This window comes from Pelodiscus sinensis, chromosome 1, assembly GCF_052426305.1.
Source record: "Pelodiscus sinensis isolate ZL-2025 chromosome 1, ASM5242630v1, whole genome shotgun sequence".
NCBI classification, from domain to species: domain Eukaryota; kingdom Metazoa; phylum Chordata; order Testudines; family Trionychidae; genus Pelodiscus; species Pelodiscus sinensis.
Genome location: NC_143052.1, coordinates 42,427,257 through 42,435,872, shown reverse-complemented (window position 1 = coordinate 42,435,872; position 8,616 = coordinate 42,427,257). Strand labels below are relative to the sequence as shown.

The 8,616-nt window shown below is 35.7% G+C and overlaps 1 protein-coding gene across 2 annotated transcripts in view; it reads left to right on the top strand.

The window, feature by feature from the left end:
- The first annotated feature begins 406 nt into the window (after positions 1 to 406).
- LOC102458526 (hyaluronidase 4) overlaps positions 407 to 8,616 on the top strand; it is a 34,484-nt gene continuing 26,274 nt past the window's right edge. Inside the window, exon 1 of one of the 2 annotated variants that reach the window (XM_006122595.5) lies at positions 407 to 515. The gene's annotated coding sequence lies outside the window, so the exon portion shown is untranslated. Of the gene's footprint in view, positions 516 to 1,844; positions 1,955 to 8,616 lie in introns of those variants that run through there. The other variant, XM_075928521.2, reaches the window with a different exon arrangement.

The window sequence follows — 8,616 nt, the reverse complement described above, 5'->3', positions numbered from 1 at the left end:
GCAACTTTCTTAAAAGCGGCATTCCAATAAGTTCCTAAACTATGTTACTTGTTTTGTTTTCCAAATGGCTTCACATCCCACTATGGCTCAGAGCTCTATTATAGGGAGAGGTGGTGATGTCACTACTGTTAATATCTTTCACCCATTCAACTGAGCATCTGTAACTATCAAAACATAAATAAATTCTTCATCAGTATTGATCAGGTTAGCACTGTACCCTTTTATAACACTCTCTGATTTTGTATTCTGCGATAGGAAACACACAATGAAAGTCAACATGGGGAGCTGTGAGGACCATAGCGATCAGAAAAGAGCAGCCTTGGCTAACAGTTTGATTATGTGTGTATTTTGAAATTACATGAAACTTTGTAGGTAAAAATCTCTTCCCTCCAGATTCTGGCAGTATCTCAATAGTTAAAGCACACCCATTAGGAGGAGCAAACTTGCAATACAAACACAGCAGCAACTGTAACTTGCTCTGTCAAAGTTTTCTTCCACTCATTGGCTTTATAGAGGTGAGTACCAATATTGTTTACTCAATTAATAACCATAAATAACAATGTTTTAACTCTTGTTTGTAATCCAATAGTCAGGAAAATATCTCTGCAATGCATTCTCGTACAGTGTGGCACCTCTGGGTTAATTTTCTCATTTTCCAGCCAAGGAACTGTGTGATGCTTTACACTTTGATGCATAATAAATACTTTGACTTAGAACATTGATCTTGAACAAGCACCTCAGAGACCTCTGGTTAGAAATAAAATTCACAGCTGAGAAACAACAACAGTGCTTTGACTTCAAATATTTTTTTAGAACAAGGTTAGTCAATATATTATTTAAAACCACAGAGCTGTGCATTCATCAGAGACAGAGAAAATAGACCATGGAGTGTTGGACATCTATTTAAGATTCACTAAGAAATTTATTTTGCCTATTTGTTAGCATCATGAGAGCAGTACTGAGGGCAGTGGTTTCAAACTGAGCATAGCGTGCCATTTGCTGACTTGAAAAGAACTTCACCAATCCCTTCTTATCAGTCTGAAAGTAAGAGAGCATTTAATGATGTAAACCTACTGTCCTGTTTGCAACCATTTTTCCCAAAATCATCAGGAAAGAATTAATTGGATTATTCCTTGGCAGTATTCTGAAATCTTATGGCTACTCTGAGTTAAAACATTGTATTTTGTCTCTGCAGACATAGGGACATTTGTAACTCTTTTGTTAAAGCAGGTTGTGGCATGCCGAACAATCTATATCCAGTCCTGGAAATAAGATATAAAACTTAACTTCATTTTGGATAATTTATATGTATTATTTCTCATATTGACCCGCTATTGCCTATCCTCTTTTCAGCAAAGCATGAATATTTCCTTTCCTAGTATCCAGAAGGAGAAACATTTATAGACTACAAAATAGATTTTTTTCTTCATTTTGAAGTGAACATGAGTGATTATTTTAAATTTTAGACCAAGATATGAAAAAATGTGAGTTCACTATGGGCTAAATTTTCTCATTCTCTCATATTACAGGATTGTAAAAGACAAATAACTCCATTAGCCTCAATGGAGTATTTCCAGATTTACTCCTCTCAAATGATTTCACTACAGCATACTAAAGTATGGTCCATGAAGCCCTTGGGCTCCATGTGATGGGCCCAGGGGCTTGGTGAGAAAATATTAATGGCAGTTGTATGACCCTGTTATTTTGTTACTAATTTTCTGATAGGGTTTTTTAAAAAAAAAATATTATAAGAAACATACAAGAAATAAAAATAGAATTCCAAAACATTGTCTATTTATTTGAGTAACTGTTGAATTAGAAATCATGATATTTTAAGGACTCTGACAAATTTTCAGGTCCCAGTAGGAGCTCCGCATCTGAAAAAGTTTGGGAAACTCTGCACTACCTCTGAGAACAGAATTTGGCCCAGCATTCACTGAAGTTAGTTTAGCATGTAAGTCTAAATCCTTACTTACTTCACTAAGGGTGCATGTACACAGCCCCCTAAACTTGAAATAAGATGCTCAATTTGTGCTCCACAAATTGCATATCTTATTTTGATAGGATTTCAAAAAAGCGCATTTTGAAATTTGGCTTACATACATACATACATAGTGCCAAACTTGGAAATGGCATTTCCGCTATTTTGAGACCTATCTCAATCTAGTGGGCACATTCAAAAGATGCAGGGTAGCTATTTCAGAATACTTCCAGTATCCCGAATTAGCCCCACTGTGTAGATGTTCCCTAAGTAGGAAAAAAGGCCCTAACAAATGTGACCCTCAATATCATTTCAGATGGGAGGTGAAATAACTGTACCAGAGGCACCTTCCTTTATTTTTTTCAAAATACTTTACCAAAAATGAAATCAAGTTAATCTTTGGCATGTAGATAATATTTATACTTTTAATACATACATTAAAAATAAAATAACCTTCAATACGTTTGTGTCCAAAGTCAGATGTATAGAGGAAGATGAAACTGAAAATAAACACACATGACACTTTTTCTAACATTAATACACACTCTGTTGGAATTGTGAGTTGAAATTCAGGTTAGTGCTTATTTCTAATTCCTGTAGTAGATAAAAAACAAAGTGCTGAGATATTCTAGCTTTTCCTCCATCTCCTCCATCCAAAAACATTCATTTTGTCAGACAGAAGCAATGGAAAGATGGAACATGGCATATATACTAAGGCTGTTAAGCCATCAAAAAATCAATAGCTCCGTTAATAATAGAATGCCATTTATTTAAATATTTTTGATGTTTTCTACATTTTCAAATATATTAATTTCAGTTTCAAAATAGAATGCAAACTGCACAGTACTCACTTTATATTTAGTTTATTATAAATATTTGCATTGTAAAAATAAAAGAAATAGTATTTTCAATTCACTTCATTCAAGTACCATAGTGCATTCTCTTTATAATGAAAGTTTAATATATAAATGTGTGATTATGAACAAAATAACTACATTAAAATATAAAACTATGTCAAACTGTAGACCCTACAAGTCTATTAAAGCCTACTTCTTGTTGAGTCAATCTCTCAAACAAGTATATTTACATGTGCAGGAGACAATGCTGTCTGCTTCTTGTTTACAATGTCAACTAAAAATGAAAATGGGTGTTTGCATGGTATTGTTGTAGCTGGCATTACAAGATATTTGTTTGTCAGAGTTGCTTAAGATTCATATGTCCTTTCATGCTTCAACCACCATTTCAGAGGACATGAATCCATGCTGATGACAGATTCTGCTCAATAATGATTCAAAGCAGAGCAGACCAACACATTCATTTTCATCACCTGAGTCATATGCCACCAGCAGAAGGTTGATTGTCTTTTTTGGTGGTTTGGATTCTGTAGTTTATGCATGGGAGTGTTGCTCTTTTAAGACTTTGAAACCATGCTCCACACCTCATCTCTCTCAGATTTTGGAAGACACTTAATATTTTTAAATCTTGGGTTGAGTGCTGTAGTTATCTTTACAAATCTTAAATTGCTACCTTTTTTTGTGTTTTGTTAAATCAGCAATGAAAGTGTACTTAAAAGAAATAACATGTTGTGTCATCGTCCAAAATTGCTATAACATGAAATATATAGCAGAAAGTCAGTAAAACACAGAGCAGGAAACATACAATTCTTCCTCAAGGAGTTCAGTCATACATTTAATTAATGATTTTTTAATGAGTGTCATCAGCATGGAAGCATGTTCTCTGAAATGGTTGCCAAAGCATGAAGGGGCATGTGAATGGTTAGCATATCTGGCATGCAAATACCTTGCAATACTGGCTACAGAAGTGCCATGCAAATACTTATTGTCACTTTCAGGTGACGTTCCAAATAGTAAATGGGCAGCATTACCTTCTGCACATGTAAACAAACTTGTTTTTCTGAGTAATTGGCTGCACAAGATGTTGGAGTGAGTGGACGCTAAAGACTCTAAAATTTTACGTTATTTCACTACAAACAGATTGAACTATGATACTTGTATGAGGCGAATTGAAAATTACTGTCTTTTGTTGATCATTTTTACAGTTCAAATATTTGTAATAAAATAATATAAAGTGAGCACTTTACACTTTGTATTTTGTATTGTGATTGAAATTAATGCATTTGGAAATGTAGAACATCCAAAACATTAACTATATTCCAATTGGTATTCTATTGTTTAACTGTCTAATTGAAACAGCAATTAATTGTGATTAATTTTTAATCACATTTCATTTTTTAGTTAATCCAGTGAGATAACTGCGATTAATCAACAGCCCTAATTTATACCTGGGTATAAAATAGAGGACTGATGTAATTCAAGGTCGTTTGTCTTGCCTATTATTCAAACTATTATCCATAAGTCATGGTGATTAAAGAGGGAAAGACGCTCGTGTGGATAAAACAGAGAACTGGGAATAGGAAGATTTACAATTCATTTTTGACTCTGTCACTTAACCTTTCTGTGTCTCAGTTTCACAATATGTACAATGGGAATAATATATCTTTACCTTACAAGGTATTGAGTATTACTTCAAAATTTGTGAAGCCCTTTGAGATCCTTGTATTGAAGACACTATTGAAGTATTATAATTATTAGAGGGACAAGGTAGGATGGGTAATATATTTTATTTGGCCAAAAGATAGAACCTACCCCACCTTGTCTTTCTCATATATTGGGACTAACGTGCCCACAACACTGCAAAATAAATACATAAATAAATAAATAATTCGGATCCAGAATCTATGAAAGACCTATGAGAGGGAGCTAAGAGAGAGATAAACGCCATTAAATTACCTTTGCCATTTCCCCAAGATCATTACATCTGTGCGTGAATCTGCATGTGTGTATGTACTTGCTTTCCAATTGCATGGGCTGAGAGTACAGTGCTCTTGAGAGGAGATACACTTGAGAGGAAAGCCATCCAGACAGAGGCTTGTGAGACTGAACTTGTGAAATGGCCCCTTCCCAGGAAACGGCGTTGCCAGGAATAGATCTGCCTACTGCTTGTCCCACCCCTTTCAGGGAAGTTTATGGTGAAAAGTTAATGTAGCCTCTTCTCAGGAATAGACCAGATTCAGCAATCAGTGACACATCATGGGTCAATACCAGGGGCTTCTGTTCACTGAGCTAATCATGGTTTAGACCTATTTTAAGTACACCGAAAACCTTATAGCCCATGTCTTCTTCACTAACCCTGCTGTTAGTGCCAAATACATGCTAAACAAAAGGGAGACAAGATGGAGCCCTCCGTAACGCCACACAAGAGAACCTTCAGGACAGAAGAGCCCTGACTTTATGCCAGAACCTGCCCACAATATAAATACACAGAAGGACTGGAGTCTTAATGACCCTAGTCAGTAATTTAAGTTTTGTGGCTTCTTGTGGAATTTCTCATTTTATTAAAACTAATGATGTAAACAAATAGCTGCACTTAATAGTATTAAGGGTTCGATATAAATGCCACAGGAAGTATAACAAAAAAGCAAATCCATATTCATACTCATTGGTAACCCAACGAATTGTTCCAGGTACAGCAAGAATACTTACAGTCTCAATCATTTGGCATACATCAAATCATATGTTATGTATATTATTGCCTGAGACAGCCAATCCTCCAAAACAGTGTTGCCTTACTCTATATATTTTAGCAAGAATTAGTGTAATTGTGTATTTAATATATGACAGCTACAGATCTAGCAGTTAGACAAAGTAAGCATTTACATGAACAAACAGTACCCCAAGTTCTATATTAACAGTATTGTATATTAATTGTGGCTCCTTTCAGGTCAATGGGAAACTCTGGCACTGGCTTCTGTGGAGCCAGGATTTTACCCATTGTCTCCATATACAAAAGAAAGCACACTTTTTCTATTCTAGTCTACTCTATTCTACTCTAGTCTAGTCTAGTCTACTCATCTTTGAGTATTTTGAGAGTTGTATCTGTTTTCTTTGCTTTGTAAGAAATACAGACAGAAATTTAGTGGTTTCCAAATATAACATGAGAAAACTACAAGGAAAATATGTTGTATTTCCAAGTTCTAAAAGGGAGTAACCAATATTGAAAAAGAGTGAAAAGGGTTTTTAATGAATATATGTGTATTTGACAATGTCATTTCAATAATTATGACTTTCGCATGTGGCAAAATTAAAGTCTGACAAAACATTGTTTTGTCTTTAATACATTAAATAACAAATAATAGCACAGCTTATGAATGCCCTGTGTAATATGTATAATTTCTGCCACCATATTTTTTCATATTAACAGAGAACCTGAATCATAGAAAGCTAGAAATGTCTACACCTAACCTCTGCAAATCTGCAATATTTTCCAGAGGCAGTGAAAGCTGAGTCTAAGAATTCAACATGGAAAGTAGAAATGAATAATATGAAAAGCATTCCGATAATTGACCAGGGTAGCCAGTAGATACAATGAGTGTTCTTCTATAATGTATACTCTTCCCCTTTTCTTTCTTTTTGTGAAATTTCAGTGTGAAAAATAGGAAGGTCAACTGAAAAAGGAACAGAAAAATACAGCTTATATTCCATATGAGTTTACTAACAATTGTGATACCCGTGACAGTTTAAAAATGTATTGGGTCAATATCCCACTCAATGTACTCATCTGAGTAGTTCGACTGAAATGAAAAGCTTCAGAAGGGTAACCGAGTTAAAAAACAATGAATAGTCTAGCAGCATCTTAAAGACTAACAAAACATGTAGATAGATGGTCATGAGCATTTGTGAATACAACCCACTTCTTCACATGAATGGAGTATTAAAAGTCCAGTTCCAAAATACATTGGGTAGGGGAAGGTAGAAGGGGAGGGAGATGAAAAAATAGTGAATTAGAGTGTTCATGTTACATGAAGCTGATAGAAAAGGTGCAAATTGTTCTTAAGTACCCATTGGTTGGTTGATTAAGTCATTAGGATGTGGAAAGTAGTGTGCTAGCCAGGTAATGTCTTTATTCATGCCTTCGTGATGGGTCCCAAACTTGTAAATTAAGTTACCTTCCAATGCTTCCCTGTATATTTGGCTTGTGGAATTGGCCTGAAACAACACAGTGACTTTGAGATCAATTAATGTGTGCTTGGGCAGGTTAAAGTGTTCTCCCACAGGTGTCAGTGTTTTGCCTTTTCGGATATCTGATTTGTGTCCATTAATTCTTTCCTGTAGACTACTTTCATTTAATAGGGCAGAGAAGACCAAGATTAGTCCATCAATGACTATTAGCTAATATATTCAAGGAGGCAACTCCATATTCTGGGTGTCCCTGAATTCTGACTGCCAGAAGCTGGGAGTGGATGACAAGAGATGGATCACTCAGCGATTGCTTGTTTTGTTCATTCTCTCTGACCACCTGGTTTTGCCCAAAGTCAAAAGAGAGGATACTGGGCCAGATGGATCATTGGTTTGACCCAGTATGGCCATTCTTATGTACATCAAGGTTAAGACTCCTGTACCATCTTCATCTTTGTGCTCTCATCCCCAACTACAATAATAAATTACAAAAGCATAAGGTCAATTAGGGTATGTCTATACTTGCTCCTAGTTCGAACTAGGGAGGCAAATGAAGCATACTGAAGTTGCTAATTGCACAAGGAGTAACAGTTAATTCGAGAGAAGGGTTTTGGATCAGACTACTGCGTCTACATGCGGCGAGTTAATTTGGGCTACTGGCTTTTAAAAATGGTGACGGCCGCAAATATGCTAATCAAGCATGGGATATTTAAATCCTGCACTTCATTAGCAACTTTGGTATGCTTCATTTGCCTCCCTAGTTTGAGACATGCCCTTATTGAATGATGATGTGACCCATGCACACACTTTTATCAGCTACAGCTGGGGAATTATTGTCAGTTTTGCAAAGATTCACACCTCACTTGAGAGGTGAACCTGTTGCTCACGTGTGAAAGGCGTGCACAATATAGGTTAATCTCTTGTCTACATTTGGATGTTAGGGTCTCTGATCAATAATGGAACAGTGAATTGGGTAACGTGGGATTTCCAGACCACATCTAGCTAATGGATGGGAAAAGAATAGTGTATGTTCCATATGCAGAAAGTAAGATAGAAAGTACCAAAATTCATATACAAAATTTCAGGTGAAATGAAGATATTTGTGAGAAAGTTGAGTCCAGGTGTCAAAACTGGATTTATGAAGTGAATTATAGTATAGCTTGATAGCTTTTGGCATGAAGGAAACTGCTCTCACAAGGCAACAGTAACACATGAATCCTCTTTTTTGTTTACTTTTTCAGTCTCATGAGATTTTATCACGAGTCTCACAGTATTTGCTGTTTTTTCAAAGTCCAAGCTCCCACAGTCCTGTGATTACATGGGAACATCAGCTTTCATTAAAAAAAAGTAAATGTCTAGAAAAAGCGACAAGGAGTCCTGTAGCACCTTGTAGATTAACAGATGTATTGGCGCATAAGCTTTTGTGGGCAAAGACGAAAGCTTATGCTCTAATACATCTATTAATCTGTAAGGTGCTACAGGACTCCTTGTCACTTTTGCGGATCCAGACTAACATGACTACCCCTCTGATACTTAAATTTCTAGACTTTGTGTTTGTGGGGAAAAAATCTTGAGAACATAATACTTACAGGCTTAAAT